This window comes from Danio rerio, chromosome 23 (genome assembly GCF_052040795.2).
Source record: "Danio rerio strain M-AB ecotype USA chromosome 23, GRCz13ab, whole genome shotgun sequence".
Lineage (NCBI taxonomy): Eukaryota > Metazoa > Chordata > Actinopteri > Cypriniformes > Danionidae > Danio > Danio rerio.
Genome location: NC_141043.1, coordinates 13310859 through 13336668, shown reverse-complemented (window position 1 = coordinate 13336668; position 25810 = coordinate 13310859).

Below are 25810 nucleotides of genomic sequence, written 5' to 3'. Positions count from 1 at the left end.
ACGTTCAATTCAGAATGTGATAAAACCAGATCCAGCCACTAAAAAGCATTTTCTTTTTGTTTTAGACAACAATTCATGCACTGTTAAATATGTTTAAGAAAGTTGCAAGTGAAAATCTATGTCTATGACTGAGTTTGCATTACTGCTTTTTTTGACCACTGCTGGCTCTGAAAAGCTCATTTTCAACGTTCAATTCAGAATGTGATAAAACCAGATCCAGCTACTAAAATGCATCATTCTTTTTGTTTTAGACAATATTTCATGCATTGTTAAACATGTTAAAGCAAGTTGCAAGTGAAAATCTATGTCTATGACTGAGTTTGCATTACTGCTTATTTTGACCTCTGCTGGCTCTGAAAAGCTCATTTTCAACGTTCAATTCAGAATGTGATAAAACCAGATCCAGCTACTAAAATGCATCATTCTTTTTGTTTTAGACAACATTTCATGCACTGTTAAACATGTTAAAGCAAGTTGCAAGTGAAAATCTATGTCTATGACTGAGTTTGCATTACTGCTTATTTTGACCTCTGCTGGCTCTGAAAAGCTCATTTTCAACGTTCAAGTCAGAATGTGATAAAACCAGATCCAGCTACTAAAATGCATCAAACTTTTTGTTTTAGACAACATTTCATGCACTGTTAAACATGTTAAAGCAAGTTGCAAGTGAAAATCTATGTATATGACTGAGTTTGCTTTACTGCTTATTTTGACCTCTGCTGGCTCTGAAAAGCTCATTTTCAACGTTCAATTCAGAATGTGATAAAACCAGATCCAGCTACTAAAATGCATCATTCTTTTTGTTTTAGACAACATTTCATGCACTGTTAAACATGTTAAAGCAAGTTGCAAGTGAAAATCTATGTCTATGACTGAGTTTGCATTACTGCTTATTTTGACCTCTGCTGGCTCTGAAAAGCTCATTTTCAACGTTCAATTCAGAATGTGATAAAACCAGATCCAGCCACTATAAAGAATTTTCTTTTTGTTTTAGACAACATTTCATGCACTGTTAAACATGTTAAAGCAAGTTGCAAGTGGAAATCTATGTCTATGACTGAGTTTGCATTACTGCTTATTCTGACCTCTGCTGGCTCTGAAAAGCTCATTTTCATCGTTCAATTCAGAATGTGATAAAACCAGATCCAGCTACTAAAATGCATCATTCTTTTTGTTTTAGACAACATTTCATGCACTGTTAAACATGTTAAAGCAAGTTGCAAGTGAAAATCTATGTCTATGACTGAGTTTGCATTACTGCTTATTTTGACCTCTGCTGGCTCTGAAAAGCTCATTTTCAACGTTCAATTCAGAATGTGATAAAACCAGATCCAGCCACTAAAAAGCATTTTCTTTTTGTTTTAGACAACAATTCATGCACTGTTAAATATGTTTAAGAAAGTTGCAAGTGAAAATCTATGTCTATGACTGAGTTTGCATTACTGCTTATTTTGACCACTGCTGGCTCTGAAAAGCTCATTTTCAACGTTCAATTCAGAATGTGATAAAACCAGATCCAGCTACTAAAATGCATCATTCTTTTTGTTTTAGACAATATTTCATGCATTGTTAAACATGTTAAAGCAAGTTGCAAGTGAAAATCTATGTCTATGACTGAGTTTGCATTACTGCTTATTTTGACCTCTGCTGGCTCTGAAAAGCTCATTTTCAACGTTCAATTCAGAATGTGATAAAACCAGATCCAGCTACTAAAATGCATCATTCTTTTTGTTTTAGACAACATTTCATGCACTGTTAAACATGTTAAAGCAAGTTTCAAGTGAAAATCTATGTCTATGACTGAGTTTGCATTACTGCTTATTTTGACCTCTGCTGGCTCTGAAAAGCTCATTTTCAACGTTCAATTCAGAATGTGATAAAACCAGATCCAGCCACTAAAAAGCATTTTCTTTTTGTTTTAGACAACAATTCATGCACTGTTAAATATGTTTAAGAAAGTTGCAAGTGAAAATCTATGTCTATGACTGAGTTTGCATTACTGCTTATTTTGACCACTGCTGGCTCTGAAAAGCTCATTTTCAACATTCAATTCAGAATGTGATAAAACCAGATCCAGCTACTAAAATACATCATTCTTTTTGTTTTAGACAATATTTCATGCATTGTTAAACATGTTAAAGTAAGTTGCAAGTGAAAATCTATGTCTATGACTGAGTTTGCATTACTGCTTATTTTGACCTCTGCTGGCTCTGAAAAGCTCATTTTCAACGTTCAATTCAGAATGTGATAAAACCAGATCCAGCTACTAAAATACATCATTCTTTTTGTTTTAGACAATATTTCATGCATTGTTAAAAATGTTAAAGCAAGTTGCAAGTGAAAATCTATGTCTATGACTGAGTTTGCATTACTGCTTATTTTGACCTCTGCTGGCTCTGAAAAGCTCATTTTTAACGTTCAATTCAGAATGTGATAAAACCAGATCCAGCTACTAAAATGCATCAAACTTTTTGTTTTAGACAACATTTCATGCACTGTTAAACATGATAAAGCAAGTTGCAAGTGAAAATCTATGTCTATGACTGAGTTTGCATTACTGCTTATTTTGACCTCTGCTGGCTCTGAAAAGCTCATTTTCAACGTTCAATTCAGAATGTGATAAAACCAGATCCAGCCACTATAAAGCATTTTCTTTTTGTTTTAGACAACATTTCATGCACTGTTAAACATGTTAAAGCAAGTTGCAAGTGGAAATCTATGTCTATGACTGAGTTTGCATTACTGCTTATTCTGACCTCTGCTGGCTCTGAAAAGCTCATTTTCATCGTTCAATTCAGAATGTGATAAAACCAGATCCAGCTACTAAAATGCATCATTCTTTTTGTTTTAGACAACATTTCATGCACAGTTAAACATGTTAAAGCAAGTTGCAAGTGAAAATCTATGTCTATGACTGAGTTTGTATTACTGCTTATTTTGACCTCTGCTGGCTCTGAAAAGCTCATTTTCAATGTTCAATTCAGAATGTGATAAAACCAGATCCAGCCACTAAAAAGCATTTTTTTTTTAATTTAGACAACATTTCATGCACTGTCAAATATGTTTAAGAAAGTTGCAAGTGAAAATCTATGTCTATGACTGAGTTTGCATTACTGCTTATTTTGACCTCTGCTGGCTCTGAAAAGCTCATTTTCAACGTTCAATTCAGAATGTGATAAAACCAGATCCAGCCACTAAAAAGCAATTTCTTTTTGTTTTAGACAACATTTCATGCACTGTTAAACATGTTAAAGCAAGTTGCAAGTGAAAATCTATGTATATGACTGAGTTTGCATTACTGCTTATTTTGACCTCTGCTGGCTCTGAAAAGCTCATTTTCAACGTTCAATTCAGAATGTGATAAAACCAGATCCAGCTACTAAAATGCATCAAACTTTTTGTTTTAGACAACATTTCATGCACTGTTAAACATGTTAAAGCAAGTTGCAAGTGAAAATCTATGTCTATGACTGAGTTTGCATTACTGCTTATTTTGACCTCTGCTGGCTCTGAAAAGCTCATTTTCAACGTTCAATTCAGAATGTGATAAAACCAGATCCAGCCACTAAAAGGCATTTTCTTTTTGTTTTAGACAACAATTCATGCACTGTTAAATATGTTTAAGAAAGTTGCAAGTGAAAATCTATGTCTGACTGAGTTTGCATTACTGCTTATTTTGACCTCTGCTGGCTCTGAAAAGCTCATTTTCAACGTTCAATTCAGAATGTGATAAAACCAGATCCAGCTACTAAAATGCATCATTCTTTTTGTTTTAGACAATATTTCATGCATTGTTAAACATGTTAAAGCAAGTTGCAAGTGAAAATCTATGTCTATGACTGAGTTTGCATTACTGCTTATTTTGACCTCTGCTGGCTCTGAAAAGCTCATTTTCAACGTTCAATTCAGAATGTGATAAAACCAGATCCAGCTACTAAAATGCATCATTCTTTTTGTTTTAGACAACATTTCATGCACTGTTAAACATGTTAAAGCAAGTTGCAAGTGAAAATGTATGTCTATGACTGAGTTTGCATTACTGCTTATTTTGACCTCTGCTGGCTCTGAAAAGCTCATTTTCAACGTTCAATTCAGAATGTGATAAAACCAGATCCAGCCACTAAAAGGCATTTTCTTTTCTGTTTTAGACAACAATTCATGCACTGTTAAATATGTTTAAGAAAGTTGCAAGTGAAAATCTATGTCTGACTGAGTTTGCATTACTGCTTATTTTGACCTCTGCTGGCTCTGAAAAGCTAATTTTCAACGTTCAATTCAGAATGTGATAAAACCAGATCCAGCTACTAAAATGCATCATTCTTTTTGTTTTAGACAATATTTCATGCATTGTTAAACATGTTAAAGCAAGTTGCAAGTGAAAATCTATGTCTATGACTGAGTTTGCATTACTGCTTATTTTGACCACTGCTGGCTCTGAAAAGCTCATTTTCAACGTTCAATTCAGAATGTGATAAAACCAGATCCAGCTACTAAAATGCATCATTCTTTTTGTTTTAGACAATATTTCATGCATTGTTAAACATGTTAAAGCAAGTTGCAAGTGAAAATCTATGTCTATGACTGAGTTTGCATTACTGCTTATTTTGACCTCTGCTGGCTCTGAAAAGCTCATTTTCAACGTTCAATTCAGAATGTGATAAAACCAGATCCAGCCACTAAAAGGCATTTTCTTTTTGTTTTAGACAACAATTCATGCACTGTTAAATATGTTTAAGAAAGTTGCAAGTGAAAATCTATGTCTGACTGAGTTTGCATTACTGCTTATTTTGACCTCTGCTGGCTCTGAAAAGCTCATTTTCAACGTTCAATTCAGAATGTGATAAAACCAGATCCAGCTACTAAAATGCATCATTCTTTTTGTTTTAGACAACATTTCATGCACTGTTAAACATGTTAAAGCAAGTTGCAAGTGAAAATCTATGTCTATGACTGAGTTTACATTACTGCTTATTTTGACCTCTGCTGGCTCTGAAAAGCTCATTTTCAACGTTCAAGTCAGAATGTGATAAAACCAGATCCAGCTACTAAAATGCATCAAACTTTTTGTTTTAGACAACATTTCATGCACTGTTAAACATGTTAAAGCAAGTTGCAAGTGAAAATCTATGTCTATGACTGAGTTTGCATTACTGCTTATTTTGACCTCTGCTGGCTCTGAAAAGCTCATTTTCAACGTTCAATTCAGAATGTGATAAAACCAGATCCAGCCACTAAAAGGCATTTTCTTTTTGTTTTAGACAACAATTCATGCACTGTTAAATATGTTTAAGAAAGTTGCAAGTGAAAATCTATGTCTGACTGAGTTTGCATTACTGCTTATTTTGACCTCTGCTGGCTCTGAAAAGCTCATTTTCAATGTTCAATTCAGAATGTGATAAAACCAGATCCAGCTACTAAAATGCATCATTCTTTTTGTTTTAGACAATATTTCATGCATTGTTAAACATGTTAAAGCAAGTTGCAAGTGAAAATCTATGTCTATGACTGAGTTTGCATTACTGCTTATTTTGACCTCTGCTGGCTCTGAAAAGCTCATTTTCAACGTTCAATTCAGAATGTGATAAAACCAGATCCAGCTACTAAAATGCATCATTCTTTTTGTTTTAGACAACATTTCATGCACTGTTAAACATGTTAAAGCAAGTTGCAAGTGAAAATCTATGTCTGACTGAGTTTGCATTACTGCTTATTTTGACCTCTGCTGGCTCTGAAAAGCTAATTTTCAACGTTCAATTCAGAATGTGATAAAACCAGATCCAGCTACTAAAATGCATCATTCTTTTTGTTTTAGACAATATTTCATGCATTGTTAAACATGTTAAAGCAAGTTGCAAGTGAAAATCTATGTCTATGACTGAGTTTGCATTACTGCTTATTTTGACCACTGCTGGCTCTGAAAAGCTCATTTTCAACGTTCAATTCAGAATGTGATAAAACCAGATCCAGCTACTAAAATGCATCATTCTTTTTGTTTTAGACAATATTTCATGCATTGTTAAACATATTAAAGCAAGTTGCAAGTGAAAATCTATGTCTATGACTGAGTTTGCATTACTGCTTATTTTGACCTCTGCTGGCTCTGAAAAGCTCATTTTCAACGTTCAATTCAGAATGTGATAAAACCAGATCCAGCCACTAAAAGGCATTTTCTTTTTGTTTTAGACAACAATTCATGCACTGTTAAATATGTTTAAGAAAGTTGCAAGTGAAAATCTATGTCTGACTGAGTTTGCATTACTGCTTATTTTGACCTCTGCTGGCTCTGAAAAGCTCATTTTCAACGTTCAATTCAGAATGTGATAAAACCAGATCCAGCTACTAAAATGCATCATTCTTTTTGTTTTAGACAACATTTCATGCACTGTTAAACATGTTAAAGCAAGTTGCAAGTGAAAATCTATGTCTATGACTGAGTTTGCATTACTGCTTATTTTGACCTCTGCTGGCTCTGAAAAGCTCATTTTCAACGTTCAAGTCAGAATGTGATAAAACCAGATCCAGCTACTAAAATGCATCAAACTTTTTGTTTTAGACAACATTTCATGCACTGTTAAACATGTTAAAGCAAGTTGCAAGTGAAAATCTATGTATATGACTGAGTTTGCTTTACTGCTTATTTTGACCTCTGCTGGCTCTGAAAAGCTCATTTTCAACGTTCAATTCAGAATGTGATAAAACCAGATCCAGCTACTAAAATGCATCATTCTTTTTGTTTTAGACAACATTTCATGCACTGTTAAACATGTTAAAGCAAGTTGCAAGTGAAAATCTATGTCTATGACTGAGTTTGCATTACTGCTTATTTTGACCTCTGCTGGCTCTGAAAAGCTCATTTTCAACGTTCAATTCAGAATGTGATAAAACCAGATCCAGCTACTAAAATGCATCAAACTTTTTGTTTTAGACAACATTTCATGCACTGTTAAACATGATAATGCAAGTTGCAAGTGAAAATCTATGTCTATGACTGAGTTTGCATTACTGCTTATTTTGACCTCTGCTGGCTCTGAAAAGCTCATTTTCAACGTTCAATTCAGAATGTGATAAAACCAGATCCAGCCACTATAAAGCATTTTCTTTTTGTTTTAGACAACATTTCATGCACTGTTAAACATGTTAAAGCAAGTTGCAAGAGGAAATCTATGTCTATGACTGAGTTTGCATTACTGCTTATTCTGACCTCTGCTGGCTCTGAAAAGCTCATTTTCATCGTTCAATTCAGAATGTGATAAAACCAGATCCAGCTACTAAAATGCATCATTCTTTTTGTTTTAGACAACATTTCATGCACTGTTAAACATGTTAAAGCAAGTTGCAAGTGAAAATCTATGTCTATGACTGAGTTTGCATTACTGCTTATTTTGACCTCTGCTGGCTCTGAAAAGCTCATTTTCAACGTTCAATTCAGAATGTGATAAAACCAGATCCAGCCACTAAAAAGCATTTTCTTTTTGTTTTAGACAACAATTCATGCACTGTTAAATATGTTTAAGAAAGTTGCAAGTGAAAATCTATGTCTATGACTGAGTTTGCATTACTGCTTATTTTGACCACTGCTGGCTCTGAAAAGCTCATTTTCAACGTTCAATTCAGAATGTGATAAAACCAGATCCAGCTACTAAAATGCATCATTCTTTTTGTTTTAGACAATATTTCATGCATTGTTAAACATGTTAAAGCAAGTTGCAAGTGAAAATCTATGTCTATGACTGAGTTTGCATTACTGCTTATTTTGACCTCTGCTGGCTCTGAAAAGCTCATTTTCAACGTTCAATTCAGAATGTGATAAAACCAGATCCAGCTACTAAAATGCATCATTCTTTTTGTTTTAGACAACCTTTCATGCACTGTTAAACATGTTAAAGCAAGTTTCAAGTGAAAATCTATGTCTATGACTGAGTTTGCATTACTGCTTATTTTGACCTCTGCTGGCTCTGAAAAGCTCATTTTCAACGTTCAATTCAGAATGTGATAAAACCAGATCCAGCCACTAAAAAGCATTTTCTTTTTGTTTTAGACAACAATTCATGCACTGTTAAATATGTTTAAGAAAGTTGCAAGTGAAAATCTATGTCTATGACTGAGTTTGCATTACTGCTTATTTTGACCACTGCTGGCTCTGAAAAGCTCATTTTCAACATTCAATTCAGAATGTGATAAAACCAGATCCAGCTACTAAAATACATCATTCTTTTTGTTTTAGACAATATTTCATGCATTGTTAAACATGTTAAAGTAAGTTGCAAGTGAAAATCTATGTCTATGACTGAGTTTGCATTACTGCTTATTTTGACCTCTGCTGGCTCTGAAAAGCTCATTTTCAACGTTCAATTCAGAATGTGATAAAACCAGATCCAGCTACTAAAATACATCATTCTTTTTGTTTTAGACAATATTTCATGCATTGTTAAAAATGTTAAAGCAAGTTGCAAGTGAAAATCTATGTCTATGACTGAGTTTGCATTACTGCTTATTTTGACCTCTGCTGGCTCTGAAAAGCTCATTTTTAACGTTCAATTCAGAATGTGATAAAACCAGATCCAGCTACTAAAATGCATCAAACTTTTTGTTTTAGACAACATTTCATGCACTGTTAAACATGATAAAGCAAGTTGCAAGTGAAAATCTATGTCTATGACTGAGTCTGCATTACTGCTTATTTTGACCTCTGCTGGCTCTGAAAAGCTCATTTTCAACGTTCAATTCAGAATGTGATAAAACCAGATCCAGCCACTATAAAGCATTTTCTTTTTGTTTTAGACAACATTTCATGCACTGTTAAACATGTTAAAGCAAGTTGCAAGTGAAAATCTATGTCTATGACTGAGTTTGCATTACTGCTTATTCTGACCTCTGCTGGCTCTGAAAAGCTCATTTTCATCGTTCAATTCAGAATGTGATAAAACCAGATCCAGCTACTAAAATGCATCATTCTTTTTGTTTTAGACAACATTTCATGCACAGTTAAACATGTTAAAGCAAGTTGCAAGTGAAAATCTATGTCTATGACTGAGTTTGCATTACTGCTTATTTTGACCTCTGCTGGCTCTGAAAAGCTCATTTTCAATGTTCAATTCAGAATGTGATAAAACCAGATCCAGCCACTAAAAAGCATTTTTTTTTTAATTTAGACAACATTTCATGCACTGTCAAATATGTTTAAGAAAGTTGCAAGTGAAAATCTATGTCTATGACTGAGTTTGCATTACTGCTTATTTTGACCTCTGCTGGCTCTGAAAAGCTCATTTTCAACGTTCAATTCAGAATGTGATAAAACCAGATCCAGCCACTAAAAAGCAATTTCTTTTTGTTTTAGACAACATTTCATGCACTGTTAAACATGTTAAAGCAAGTTGCAAGTGAAAATCTATGTATATGACTGAGTTTGCATTACTGCTTATTTTGACCTCTGCTGGCTCTGAAAAGCTCATTTTCAACGTTCAATTCAGAATGTGATAAAACCAGATCCAGCTACTAAAATGCATCAAACTTTTTGTTTTAGACAACATTTCATGCACTGTTAAACATGTTAAAGCAAGTTGCAAGTGAAAATCTATGTCTATGACTGAGTTTGCATTACTGCTTATTTTGACCTCTGCTGGCTCTGAAAAGCTCATTTTCAACGTTCAATTCAGAATGTGATAAAACCAGATCCAGCCACTAAAAGGCATTTTCTTTTTGTTTTAGACAACAATTCATGCACTGTTAAATATGTTTAAGAAAGTTGCAAGTGAAAATCTATGTCTGACTGAGTTTGCATTACTGCTTATTTTGACCTCTGCTGGCTCTGAAAAGCTCATTTTCAACGTTCAATTCAGAATGTGATAAAACCAGATCCAGCTACTAAAATGCATCATTCTTTTTGTTTTAGACAATATTTCATGCATTGTTAAACATGTTAAAGCAAGTTGCAAGTGAAAATCTATGTCTATGACTGAGTTTGCATTACTGCTTATTTTGACCTCTGCTGGCTCTGAAAAGCTCATTTTCAACGTTCAATTCAGAATGTGATAAAACCAATGACTGTAAAAAATATGGACGACGCGACAGCCCTTTTTCCCATTGAACGCCTTGAGGGCAAAACGCCTGCTTGACGGGCACAAACTGTCGCAAAAGACTGCTGAAATTGGAGCCAGACATGCGCAGAAGGATTGTCTGATGGAGCCAGAGGAGGAGCCGCGAAAATGAGCAGAGTCGAGCTTCCAATCAAACGCTTTATGTAAAATCAACTACGCCCACCGAACTTCTCAGCATGCGTTTGCTGTCATATCAACACAAATGGATGTAATAACGTTAACAAATATGAGGGTTTTATATATTTAATCGCGCCAGCTCCGGGCTGCAGCGCATAACTTACTCGCGGCGTCGCGGGCTGATTCCGGCTCGCATGCGGCAGCGCCGGCTCGCTCGGCCGCCGCATCTGGCTCGATTGACTCGGACTGGAATCGGGCAGTGAGTCCAGGCATCCGGAGTAGGTCCAGCAGAGGTAACATTAGTCAGTCTGAGCTCTAAGAGATAAGTCTCCGGCAGGCGAGAATCTAGCCGGAACTGTGTTTTGCTATTTGGGTGGCTAGGCGTGTATCAGCAAACTAATAAAGCCCGAAAAAAGCCCTGAACTTAGCGAATAAACAGTGTTCCACCAGGATCATGTATGTCAGAAACTATAGTTTACTGCTGAACTCATTTTGTCATGGTAAAATAACACAGAAATCGAATAATAACATTTCAGTCTACTTCAGTCTCCTGCCGAAGCTCAGACGCGCTGCTTTGAGAAACTGTCAATCACAGCTAACAATCACGATGACACGCCCAGCATTAAATTACTGCTAAAAACAAACTGTTTACAAAAATGAAGATCTGCACCTATTTCAGCACAATAACCAGTGCCTTAATCGACCACGACTATCTTTCGGGACATTTTATTGCAAGTGTAATATTTTTTTTTATTTGGGCTCAAGTCTCCTTCATTAACACGGAGGAGGCGGGCTTTATGACTTGTACTGCAGCCAGCCCCCAGGGGGCGATCTAACGGCCGAAACCTTCACTCGAACGTAGGCTTGCGGCACACTTGGATAAAACCAGATCCAGCTACTAAAATGCATCATTCTTTTTGTTTTAGACAACATTTCATGCACTGTTAAACATGTTAAAGCAAGTTGCAAGTGAAAATCTATGTCTATGACTGAGTTTGCATTACTGCTTATTTTGACCTCTGCTGGCTCTGAAAAGCTCATTTTCAACGTTCAATTCAGAATGTGATAAAACCAGATCCAGCCACTAAAAGGCATTTTCTTTTTTGTTTTAGTCAACAATTCATGCACTGTTAAATATGTTTAAGAAAGTTGCAAGTGAAAATCTATGTCTGACTGAGTTTGCATTACTGCTTATTTTGACCTCTGCTGGCTCTGAAAAGCTAATTTTCAACGTTAAATTCAGAATGTGATAAAACCAGATCCAGCTACTAAAATGCATCATTCTTTTTGTTTTAGACAATATTTCATGCATTGTTAAACATGTTAAAGCAAGTTGCAAGTGAAAATCTATGTCTATGACTGAGTTTGCATTACTGCTTATTTTGACCTCTGCTGGCTCTGAAAAGCTCATTTTCAACGTTCAATTCAGAATGTGATAAAACCAGATCCAGCTACTAAAATGCATCAAACTTTTTGTTTTAGACAACATTTCATGCACTGTTAAACATGTTAAAGCAAGTTGCAAGTGAAAATCTATGTATATGACTGAGTTTGCTTTACTGCTTATTTTGACCTCTGCTGGCTCTGAAAAGCTCATTTTCAACGTTCAATTCAGAATGTGATAAAACCAGATCCAGCTACTAAAATGCATCAAACTTTTTGTTTTAGACAACATTTCATGCACTGTTAAACATGTTAAAGCAAATTGCAAGTGAAAATCTATGTCTATGACTGAGTTTGCATTACTGCTTATTTTGACCTCTGCTGGCTCTGAAAAGCTCATTTTCAACGTTCAATTCAGAATGTGATAAAACCAGATCCAGCCACTAAAAGGCATTTTCTTTTTGTTTTAGACAACAATTCATGCACTGTTAAATATGTTTAAGAAAGTTGCAAGTGAAAATCTATGTCTGACTGAGTTTGCATTACTGCTTATTTTGACCTCTGCTGGCTCTGAAAAGCTCATTTTCAACGTTCAATTCAGAATGTGATAAAACCAGATCCAGCTACTAAAATGCATCATTCTTTTTGTTTTAGACAATATTTCATGCATTGTTAAACATGTTAAAGCAAGTTGCAAGTGAAAATCTATGTCTATGACTGAGTTTGCATTACTGCTTATTTTGACCTCTGCTGGCTCTGAAAAGCTCATTTTCAACGTTCAATTCAGAATGTGATAAAACCAGATCCAGCTACTAAAATGCATCATTCTTTTTGTTTTAGACAACATTTCATGCACTGTTAAACATGTTAAAGCAAGTTGCAAGTGAAAATCTATGTCTATGACTGAGTTTGCATTACTGCTTATTTTGACCTCTGCTGGCTCTGAAAAGCTCATTTTCAACGTTCAATTCAGAATGTGATAAAACCAGATCCAGACACTAAAAGGCATTTTCTTTTTTGTTTTAGACAACAATTCGTGCACTGTTAAATATGTTTAAGAAAGTTGCAAGTGAAAATCTATGTCTGACTGAGTTTGCATTACTGCTTATTTTGACCTCTGCTGGCTCTGAAAAGCTAATTTTCAACGTTCAATTCAGAATGTGATAAAACCAGATCCAGCTACTAAAATGCATCATTCTTTTTGTTTTAGACAATATTTCATGCATTGTTAAACATGTTAAAGCAAGTTGCAAGTGAAAATCTATGTCTATGACTGAGTTTGCATTACTGCTTATTTTGACCTCTGCTGGCTCTGAAAAGCTCATTTTCAACGTTCAATTCAGAATGTGATAAAACCAGATCCAGCTACTAAAATGCATCAAACTTTTTGTTTTAGACAACATTTCATGCACTGTTAAACATGTTAAAGCAAGTTGCAAGTGAAAATATATGTATATGACTGAGTTTGCTTTACTGCTTATTTTGACCTCTGCTGGCTCTGAAAAGCTCATTTTCAACGTTCAATTCAGAATGTGATAAAACCAGATCCAGCTACTAAAATGCATCAAACTTTTTGTTTTAGACAACATTTCATGCACTGTTAAACATGTTAAAGCAAGTTGCAAGTGAAAATCTATGTATATGACTGAGTTTGCTTTACTGCTTATTTTGACCTCTGCTGGCTCTGAAAAGCTCATTTTCAACGTTCAATTCAGAATGTGATAAAACCAGATCCAGCTACTAAAATGCATCAAACTTTTTGTTTTAGACAACATTTCATGCACTGTTAAACATGTTAAAGCAAATTGCAAGTGAAAATCTATGTCTATGACTGAGTTTGCATTACTGCTTATTTTGACCTCTGCTGGCTCTGAAAAGCTCATTTTCAACGTTCAATTCAGAATGTGATAAAACCAGATCCAGCCACTAAAAGGCATTTTCTTTTTGTTTTAGACAACAATTCATGCACTGTTAAATATGTTTAAGAAAGTTGCAAGTGAAAATCTATGTCTGACTGAGTTTGCATTACTGCTTATTTTGACCTCTGCTGGCTCTGAAAAGCTCATTTTCAACGTTCAATTCAGAATGTGATAAAACCAGATCCAGCTACTAAAATGCATCATTCATTTGTTTTAGACAATATTTCATGCATTGTTAAACATGTTAAAGCAAGTTGCAAGTGAAAATCTATGTCTATGACTGAGTTTGCATTACTGCTTATTTTGACCTCTGCTGGCTCTGAAAAGCTCATTTTCAACGTTCAATTCAGAATGTGATAAAACCAGATCCAGCTACTAAAATGCATCATTCTTTTTGTTTTAGACAACATTTCATGCACTGTTAAACATGTTAAAGCAAGTTGCAAGTGAAAATCTATGTCTATGACTGAGTTTGCATTACTGCTTATTTTGACCTCTGCTGGCTCTGAAAAGCTCATTTTCAACGTTCAATTCAGAATGTGATAAAACCAGATCCAGACACTAAAAGGCATTTTCTTTTTTGTTTTAGACAACAATTCATGCACTGTTAAATATGTTTAAGAAAGTTGCAAGTGAAAATCTATGTCTGACTGAGTTTGCATTACTGCTTATTTTGACCTCTGCTGGCTCTGAAAAGCTAATTTTCAACGTTCAATTCAGAATGTGATAAAACCAGATCCAGCTACTAAAATGCATCATTCTTTTTGTTTTAGACAATATTTCATGCATTGTTAAACATGTTAAAGCAAGTTGCAAGTGAAAATCTATGTCTATGACTGAGTTTGCATTACTGCTTATTTTGACCTCTGCTGGCTCTGAAAAGCTCATTTTCAACGTTCAATTCAGAATGTGATAAAACCAGATCCAGCTACTAAAATGCATCAAACTTTTTGTTTTAGACAACATTTCATGCACTGTTAAACATGTTAAAGCAAGTTGCAAGTGAAAATATATGTATATGACTGAGTTTGCTTTACTGCTTATTTTGACCTCTGCTGGCTCTGAAAAGCTCATTTTCAACGTTCAATTCAGAATGTGATAAAACCAGATCCAGCTACTAAAATGCATCAAACTTTTTGTTTTAGACAACATTTCATGCACTGTTAAACATGTTAAAGCAAATTGCAAGTGAAAATCTATGTCTATGACTGAGTTTGCATTACTGCTTATTTTGACCTCTGCTGGCTCTGAAAAGCTCATTTTCAACGTTCAATTCAGAATGTGATAAAACCAGATCCAGCCACTAAAAAAGCATTTTCTTTTTGTTTTAGACAACATTTCATGCACTGTTAAACATGTTAAAGCAAGTTGCAAGTGAAAATCTATGTCTATGACTGAGTTTGCATTACTGCTTATTTTGACCTCTGCTGGCTCTGAAAAGCTCATTTTCAACGTTCAATTCAGAATGTGATAAAATTAGATACAGCTACTAAAATGCATCATTCTTTTTGTTTTAGACAACATTTCATGCACTGTTAAACATGTTAAAGCAAGTTGCAAGTGAAAATCTATGTCTATGACTGAGTTTGCATTACTGCTTATTTTGACCTCTGCTGGCTCTGAAAAGCTCATTTTCAACGTTCAATTCAGAATGTGATAAAACCAGATCCAGCCACTAAAAAGCATTTTCTTTTTGTTTTAGACAACAATTCATGCACTGTTAAATATGTTTAAGAAAGTTGCAAGTGAAAATCTATGTCTATGACTGAGTTTGCATTACTGCTTATTTTGACCACTGCTGGCTCTGAAAAGCTCATTTTCAACGTTCAATTCAGAATGTGATAAAACCAGATCCAGCTACTAAAATACATCATTCTTTTTGTTTTAGACAATATTTCATGCATTGTTAAACATGTTAAAGCAAGTTGCAAGTGAAAATCTATGTCTATGACTGAGTTTGCATTACTGCTTATTTTGACCTCTGCTGGCTCTGAAAAGCTCATTTTTAACGTTCAATTCAGAATGTGATAAAACCAGATCCAGCTACTAAAATGCATCAAACTTTTTGTTTTAGACAACATTTCATGCACTGTTAAACATGATAAAGCAAGTTGCAAGTGAAAATCTATGTCTATGACTGAGTTTGCATTACTGCTTATTTTGACCTCTGCTGGCTCTGAAAAGCTCATTTTCAACGTTCAATTCAGAATGTGATAAAACCAAATCCAGCCACTATAAAGCATTTTCTTTTTGTTTTAGACAACATTTCATGCACTGTTAAACATGTTAAAGCAAGTTGCAAGTGGAAATCTATGTCTATGACTGAGTTTGCATTACTGCTTATTCTGACCTCTGCTGGCTCTGAAAAGCTAATTTTCATCGTTCAATTCAGAATGTGATAAAACCAGATCCAGCTACTAAAATGCATCATTCTTTTTGTTTTAGACAACATTTCATGCACAGTTAAACATGTTAAAGCAAGTTGCAAGTGAAAATCTATGTCTATGACTGAGTTTGCATTACTGCTTATTTTGACCTCTGCTGGCTCTGAAAAGCTCATTTTCAATGTTCAATTCAGAATGTGATAAAACCAGATCCAGCCACTAAAAAGCATTTTTTTTTAAATTGAGACAACATTTCATGCACTGTCAAATATGTTTAAGAAAGTTGCAAGTGAAAATCTATGTCTATGACTGAGTTTGCATTACTGCTTATTTTGACCTCTGCTGGCTCTGAAAAGCTCATTTTCAACGTTCAATTCAGAATGTGATAAAACCAGATCCAGCCACTAAAAAGCAATTTTTTTTTGTTTTAGACAACATTTCATGCACTGTTAAACATGTTAAAGCAAGTTGCAAGTGAAAATCTATGTCTCTGACTGAGTTTGCATTACTGCTTATTTTGACGTCTGCTGGCTGAGAACAGCTCATTTTCAACGTTCAATTCAGAATGTGATAAAAACAGATCCAGCTACTAAAATGCATCAAACTTTTTGTTTTAGACAACATTTCATGCACTGTTAAACATGTTAAAGCAAGTTGCAAGTGAAAATCTATGTATATGACTGAGTTTGCATTACTGCTTATTTTGACCTCTTCTGGCTCTGAAAAGCTCATTTTCAACGTTCAATTCAGAATGTGATAAAACCAGATCCAGCTACTAAAATGCATCAAACTTTTTGTTTTAGACAACATTTCATGCACTGTTAAACATGTTAAAGCAAGTTGCAAGTGAAAATCTATGTCTATGACTGAGTTTGCATTACTGCTTATTTTGACCTCTGCTGGCTCTGAAAAGCTCATTTTCAACGTTCAATTCAGAATGTGATAAAACCAGATCCAGCTACTAAAATGCATCATTCTTTTTGTTTTAGACAATATTTCATGCATTGTTAAACATGTTAAAGCAAGTTGCAAGTGAAAATCTATGTCTATGACTGAGTTTGCATTACTGCTTATTTTGACCTCTGCTGGCTCTGAAAAGCTCATTTTCAACGTTCAATTCAGAATGTGATAAAACCAGATCCAGCTACTAAAATGCATCATTCTTTTTGTTTTAGACAACATTTCATGCACTGTTAAACATGTTAAAGCAAGTTGCAAGTGAAAATCTATGTCTATGACTGAGTTTGCATTACTGCTTATTTTGACCTCTGCTGGCTCTGAAAAGCTCATTTTCAACGTTCAATTCAGAATGTGATAAAACCAGATCCAGCTACTAAAATGCATCATTCTTTTTGTTTTAGACAACATTTCATGCACTGTTAAACATGTTAAAGCAAGTTGCAAGTGAAAATCTATGTCTATGACTGAGTTTGCATTACTGCTTATTTTGACCTCTGCTGGCTCTGAAAAGCTAATTTTCAACGTTCAATTCAGAATGTGATAAAACCAGATCCAGCCACTAAAAAGCATTTTCTTTTTGTTTTAGACAACAATTCATGCACTGTTAAATATGTTTAAGAAAGTTGCAAGTGAAAATCTATGTCTATGACTGAGTTTGCATTACTGCTTATTTTGACCTCTGCTGGCTCTGAAAAGCTCATTTTCAACGTTCAATTCAGAATGTGATAAAACCAGATCCAGCCACTAAAAAGCATTTTCTTTTTGTTTTAGACAACAATTCATGCACTGTTAAATATGTTTAAGAAAGTTGCAAGTGAAAATCTATGTCTATGACTGAGTTTGCATTACTGCTTATTTTGACCACTGCTGGCTCTGAAAAGCTCATTTTCAACGTTCAATTCAGAATGTGATAAAACCAGATCCAGCCACTATAAAGCATTTTCTTTTTGTTTTAGAAAACATTTCATGCACTGTTAAACATGTTAAAGCAAGTTGCAAGTGGAAATCTATGTCTATGACTGAGTTTGCATTACTGCTTATTCTGACCTCTGCTGGCTCTGAAAAGCTCATTTTCATCGTTCAATTCAGAATGTGATAAAACCAGATCCAGCTACTAAAATGCATCATTCTTATTGTTTTAGACAACATTTCATGCACTGTTAAACATGTTAAAGCAAGTTGCAAGTGAAAATCTATGTCTATGACTGAGTTTGCATTACTGCTTATTTTGACCTCTGCTGGCTCTGAAAAGCTCATTTTCAACGTTCAATTCAGAATGTGATAAAACCAGATCCAGCCACTAAAAAGCATTTTCTTTTTGTTTTAGACAACAATTCATGCACTGTTAAATATGTTTAAGAAAGTTGCAAGTGAAAATCTATGTCTATGACTGAGTTTGCATTACTGCTTATTTTGACCACTGCTGGCTCTGAAAAGCTCATTTTCAACGTTCAATTCAGAATGTGATAAAACCAGATCCAGCTACTAAAATGCATCATTCTTTTTGTTTTAGACAATATTTCATGCATTGTTAAACATGTTAAAGCAAGTTGCAAGTGAAAATCTATGTCTATGACTGAGTTTGCATTACTGCTTATTTTGACCTCTGCTGGCTCTGAAAAGCTCATTTTCAACGTTCAATTCAGAATGTGATAAAACCAGATCCAGCCACTATAAAGCATTTTCTTTTTGTTTTAGACAACATTTCATGCACTGTTAAACATGTTAAAGCAAGTTGCAAGTGGAAATCTATGTCTATGACTGAGTTTGCATTACTGCTTATTCTGACCTCTGCTGGCTCTGAAAAGCTCATTTTCATCGTTCAATTCAGAATGTGATAAAACCAGATCCAGCTACTAAAATGCATCATTCTTTTTGTTTTAGACAACATTTCATGCACTGTTAAACATGTTAAAGCAAGTTGCAAGTGAAAATCTATGTCTATGACTGAGTTTGCATTACTGCTTATTTTGACCTCTGCTGGCTCTGAAAAGCTCATTTTCAACGTTCAATTCAGAATGTGATAAAACCAGATCCAGCCACTAAAAAGCATTTTCTTTTTGTTTTAGACAACAATTCATGCACTGTTAAATATGTGTAAGAAAGTTGCAAGTGAAAATCTATGTCTATGACTGAGTTTGCATTACTGCTTATTTTGACCTCTGCTGGCTCTGAAAAGCTCATTTTCAACGTTCAATTCAGAATGTGATAAAACCAGATCCAGCTACTAAAATGCATCATTCTTTTTGTTTTAGACAATATTTCATGCATTGTTAAACATGTTAAAGCAAGTTGCAAGTGAAAATCTATGTCTATGACTGAGTTTGCATTACTGCTTATTTTGACCTCTGCTGGCTCTGAAAAGCTCATTTTCAACGTTCAATTCAGAATGTGATAAAACCAGATCCAGCTACTAAAATGCATTATTCTTTTTGTTTTAGACAACATTTCATGCACTGTTAAACATGTTAAAGCAAGTTTCAAGTGAAAATCTATGTCTATGACTGAGTTTGCATTACTGCTTATTTTGACCTCTGCTGGCTCTGAAAAGCTCATTTTCAACGTTCAATTCAGAATGTGATAAAACCAGATCCAGCCACTAAAAAGCATTTTCTTTTTGTTTTAGACAACAATTCATGCACTGTTAAATATGTTTAAGAAAGTTGCAAGTGAAAATCTATGTCTATGACTGAGTTTGCATTACTGCTTATTTTGACCACTGCTGGCTCTGAAAAGCTCATTTTCAACGTTCAATTCAGAATGTGATAAAACCAGATCCAGCTACTAAAATACATCATTCTTTTTGTTTTAGACAATATTTCATGCATTGTTAAATATGTTAAAGCAAGTTGCAAGTGAAAATCTATGTCTATGACTGAGTTTGCATTACTGCTTATTTTGACCTCTGCTGGCTCTGAAAAGCTCATTTTCAACGTTCAATTCAGAATGTGATAAAACCAGATCCAGCTACTAAAATGCATCAAACTTTTTGTTTTAGACAACATTTCATGCACTGTTAAACATGATAAAGCAAGTTGCAAGTGAAAATCTATGTCTATGACTGAGTTTGCATTACTGCTTATTTTGACCTCTGCTGGCTCTGAAAAGCTCATTTTCAACGTTCAATTCAGAATGTGATAAAACCAGAGTCAGCCACTATAAAGCATTTTCTTTTTGTTTTAGACAACATTTCATGCACTGTTAAACATGTTAAAGCAAGTTGCAAGTGGAAATCTGTCTATGACTGAGTTTGCATTACTGCTTATTCTGACCTCTGCTGGCTCTGAAAAGCTCATTTTCATCGTTCAATTCAGAATGTGATAAAACCAGATCCAGCTACTAAAATGCATCATTCTTTTTGTTTTAGACAACATTTCATGCACTGTTAAACATGTTAAAGCAAGTTGCAAGTGAAAATCTATGTCTATGACTGAGTTTGCATTACTGCTTATTTTGACCTCTGCTGGCTCTGAAAAGCTCATTTTCAACGTTCAATTCAGAATGTGATAAAACCAGATCCAGCCACTAAAAAGCATTTTTTTTTTAATTTAGACAACATTTCATGCACTGTCAAATATGTTTAAGAAAGTTGCAAGTGAAAATCTATGTCTATGACTGAGTTTGCATTACTGCTTATTTTGACCTCTGCTGGCTCTGAAAAGCTCATTTTCAACGTTCAATTCAGAATGTGATAAAACCAGATCCAGCCACTAAAAAGCAATTTCTTTTTGTTTTAGACAACATTTCATGCACTGTTAAACATGTTAAAGCAAGTTGCAAGTGAAAATCTATGTCTCTGACTGAGTTTGCATTACTGCTTATTTTGACCTCTGCTGGCTCTGAAAAGCTCATTTTCAACGTTCAATTCAGAATGTGATAAAACCAGATCCAGCTACTAAAAGGCATCAAACTTTTTGTTTTAGACAACATTTCATGCACTGTTAAACATGTTAAAGCAAGTTGCAAGTGAAAATCTATGTCTATGACTGAGTTTGCATGACTGCTTATTTTGACCTCTGCTGGCTCTGAAAAGCTCATTTTCAACGTTCAATTCAGAATGTGATAAAACCAGATCCAGCCACTAAAAGGCATCAAACTTTTTGTTTTAGACAACATTTCATGCACTGTTAAACATGTTAAAGCAAGTTGCAAGTAAAAATCTATGTATATGACTGAGTTTGCTTTACTGCTTATTTTGACCTCTGCTGGCTCTGAAAAGCTCATTTTCAACGTTCAATTCAGAATGTGATAAAACCAGATCCAGCTACTAAAATGCATCATTCTTTTTGTTTTAGACAACATTTCATGCACTGTTAAACATGTTAAAGCAAGTTGCAAGTGAAAATCTATGTCTATGACTGAGTTTGCATTACTGCTTATTTTGACCTCTGCTGGCTCTGAAAAGCTCATTTTCAACGTTCAATTCAGAATGTGATAAAACCAGATCCAGCTACTAAAATGCATCATTCTTTTTGTTTTAGACAATATTTCATGCATTGTTAAACATGTTAAAGCAAGTTGCAAGTGAAAATCTATGTCTATGACTGATTTTGCATTACTGCTTATTTTGACCTCTGCTGGCTCTGAAAAGTTCATTTTCAACGTTCAATTCAGAATGTGATAAAACCAGATCCAGCTACTAAAATGCATCATTCTTTTTGTTTTAGACAACATTTCATGCACTGTTAAACATGTTAAAGCAAGTTGCAAGTGGAAATCTATGTCTATGACTGAGTTTGCATTACTGCTTATTCTGACCTCTGCTGGCTCTGAAAAGCTCATTTTCATCGTTCAATTCAGAATGTGATAAAACCAGATCCAGCTACTAAAATGCATCATTCTTTTTGTTTTAGACAACATTTCATGCACTGTTAAACATGTTAAAGCAAGTTGAAAGTGAAAATCTATGTCTATGACTGAGTTTGCATTACTGCTTATTTTGACCTCTGCTGGCTCTGAAAAGCTCATTTTCAACGTTCAATTCAGAATGTGATAAAACCAGATCCAGCCACTAAAAAGCATTTTCTTTTTGTTTTAGACAACAATTCATGCACTGTTAAATATGTTTAAGAAAGTTGCAAGTGAAAATCTATGTCTATGACTGAGTTTGCATTACTGCTTATTTTGACCACTGCTGGCTCTGAAAAGCTCATTTTCAACGTTCAATTCAGAATGTGATAAAACCAGATCCAGCTACTAAAATGCATCATTCTTTTTGTTTTAGACAATATTTCATGCATTGTTAAACATGTTAAAGCAAGTTGCAAGTGAAAATCTATGTCTATGACTGAGTTTGCATTACTGCTTATTTTGACCTCTGCTGGCTCTGAAAAGCTCATTTTCAACGTTCAATTCAGAATGTGATAAAACCAGATCCAGCTACTAAAATGCATCATTCTTTTTGTTTTAGACAACATTTCATGCACTGTTAAACATGTTAAAGCAAGTTGCAAGTGAAAATCTATGTCTATGACTGAGTTTGCATTACTGCTTATTTTGACCTCTGCTGGCTCTGAAAAGCTCATTTTCAACGTTCAATTCAGAATGTGATAAAACCAGATCCAGCCACTAAAAAGCATTTTCTTTTTGTTTTAGACAACAATTCATGCACTGTTAAATATGTTTAAGAAAGTTGCAAGTGAAAATCTATATCTATGACTGAGTTTGCATTACTGCTTATTTTGACCTCTGCTGGCTCTGAAAAGCTCATTTTCAACGTTCAATTCAGAATGTGATAAAACCAGATCCAGCCACTAAAAAGCATTTTCTTTTTGTTTTAGACAACAATTCATGCACTGTTAAATATGTTTAAGAAAGTTGCAAGTGAAAATCTATGTCTATGACTGAGTTTGCATTACTGCTTATTTTGACCACTGCTGGCTCTGAAAAGCTCATTTTCAACGTTCAATTCAGAATGTGATAAAACCAGATCCAGCCACTATAAAGCATTTTCTTTTTGTTTTAGAAAACATTTCATGCACTGTTAAACATGTTAAAGCAAGTTGCAAGTGGAAATCTATGTCTATGACTGAGTTTGCATTACTGCTTATTCTGACCTCTGCTGGCTCTGAAAAGCTCATTTTCATCGTTCAATTCAGAATGTGATAAAACCAGATCCAGCTACTAAAATGCATCATTCTTATTGTTTTAGACAACATTTCATGCACTGTTAAACATGTTAAAGCAAGTTGCAAGTGAAAATCTATGTCTATGACTGAGTTTGCATTACTGCTTATTTTGACCTCTGCTGGCTCTGAAAAGCTCATTTTCAACGTTCAATTCAGAATGTGATAAAACCAGATCCAGCCACTAAAAAGCATTTTCTTTTTGTTTTAGACAACAATTCATGCACTGTTAAATATGTTTAAGAAAGTTGCAAGTGAAAATCTATGTCTATGACTGATTTTGCATTACTGCTTATTTTGACCACTGCTGGCTCTGAAAAGCTCATTTTCAACGTTCAATTCAGAATGTGATAAAACCAGATCCAGCTACTAAAATGCATCATTCTTTTTGTTTTAGACAATATTTCATGCATTGTTAAACATGTTAAAGCAAGTTGCAAGTGAAAATCTATGTCTATGACTGAGTTTGCATTACTGCTTATTTTGACCTCTGCTGGCTCTGAAAAGCTCATTTTCAACGTTCAATTCAGAATGTGATAAAACCAGATCCAGCCACTATAAAGCATTTTCTTTTTGTTTTAGACAACATTTCATGCACTGTTAAACATGTTAAAGCAAGTTGCAAGTGGAAATCTATGTCTATGACTGAGTTTGCATTACTGCTTATTCTGACCTCTGCTGGCTCTGAAAAGCTCATTTTCATCGTTCAATTCAGAATGTGATAAAACCAGATCCAGCTACTAAAATGCATCATTCTTTTTGTTTTAGTCAACATTTCATGCACTGTTAAACATGTTAAAGCAAGTTGCAAGTGAAAATCTATGTCTATGACTGAGTTTGCATTACTGCTTATTTTGACCTCTGCTGGCTCTGAAAAGCTCATTTTCAACGTTCAATTCAGAATGTGATAAAACCAGATCCAGCCACTAAAAAGCATTTTCTTTTTGTTTTAGACAACAATTCATGCACTGTTAAATATGTGTAAGAAAGTTGCAAGTGAAAATCTATGTCTATGACTGAGTTTGCATTACTGCTTATTTTGACCTCTGCTGGCTCTGAAAAGCTCATTTTCAACGTTCAATTCAGAATGTGATAAAACCAGATCCAGCTACTAAAATGCATCATTCTTTTTGTTTTAGACAATATTTCATGCATTGTTAAACATGTTAAAGCAAGTTGCAAGTGAAAATCTATGTCTATGACTGAGTTTGCATTACTGCTTATTTTGACCTCTGCTGGCTCTGAAAAGCTCATTTTCAACGTTCAATTCAGAATGTGATAAAACCAGATCCAGCTACTAAAATGCATCATTCTTTTTGTTTTAGACAACATTTCATGCACTGTTAAACATGTTAAAGCAAGTTTCAAGTGAAAATCTATGTCTATGACTGAGTTTGCATTACTGCTTATTTTGACCTCTGCTGGCTCTGAAAAGCTCATTTTCAACGTTCAATTCAGAATGTGATAAAACCAGATCCAGCCACTAAAAAGCATTTTCTTTTTGTTTTAGACAACAATTCATGCACTGTTAAATATGTTTAAGAAAGTTGCAAGTGAAAATCTATGTCTATGACTGAGTTTGCATTACTGCTTATTTTGACCACTGCTGGCTCTGAAAAGCTCATTTTCAACGTTCAATTCAGAATGTGATAAAACCAGATCCAGCTACTAAAATACATCATTCTTTTTGTTTTAGACAATATTTCATGCATTGTTAAATATGTTAAAGCAAGTTGCAAGTGAAAATCTATGTCTATGACTGAGTTTGCATTACTGCTTATTTTGACCTCTGCTGGCTCTGAAAAGCTCATTTTCTACGTTCAATTCAGAATGTGATAAAACCAGATCCAGCTACTAAAATGCATCAAACTTTTTGTTTTAGACAACATTTCATGCACTGTTAAACATGATAAAGCAAGTTGCAAGTGAAAATCTATGTCTATGACTGAGTTTGCATTACTGCTTATTTTGACCTCTGCTGGCTCTGAAAAGCTCATTTTCAACGTTCAATTCAGAATGTGATAAAACCAGAGTCAGCCACTATAAAGCATTTTCTTTTTGTTTTAGACAACATTTCATGCACTGTTAAACATGTTAAAGCAAGTTGCAAGTGGAAATCTGTCTATGACTGAGTTTGCATTACTGCTTATTCTGACCTCTGCTGGCTCTGAAAAGCTCATTTTCATCGTTCAATTCAGAATGTGATAAAACCAGATCCAGCTACTAAAATGCATCATTCTTTTTGTTTTAGACAACATTTCATGCACTGTTAAACATGTTAAAGCAAGTTGCAAGTGAAAATCTATGTCTATGACTGAGTTTGCATTACTGCTTATTTTGACCTCTGCTGGCTCTGAAAAGCTCATTTTCAACGTTCAATTCAGAATGTGATAAAACCAGATCCAGCCACTAAAAAGCATTTTTTTTTAATTTAGACAACATTTCATGCACTGTCAAATATGTTTAAGAAAGTTGCAAGTGAAAATCTATGTCTATGACTGAGTTTGCATTACTGCTTATTTTGACCTCTGCTGGCTCTGAAAAGCTCATTTTCAACGTTCAATTCAGAATGTGATAAAACCAGATCCAGCCACTAAAAAGCAATTTCTTTTTGTTTTAGACAACATTTCATGCACTGTTAAACATGTTAAAGCAAGTTGCAAGTGAAAATCTATGTCTCTGACTGAGTTTGCATTACTGCTTATTTTGACCTCTGCTGGCTCTGAAAAGCTCATTTTCAACGTTCAATTCAGAATGTGATAAAACCAGATCCAGCTACTAAAAGGCATCAAACTTTTTGTTTTAGACAACATTTCATGCACTGT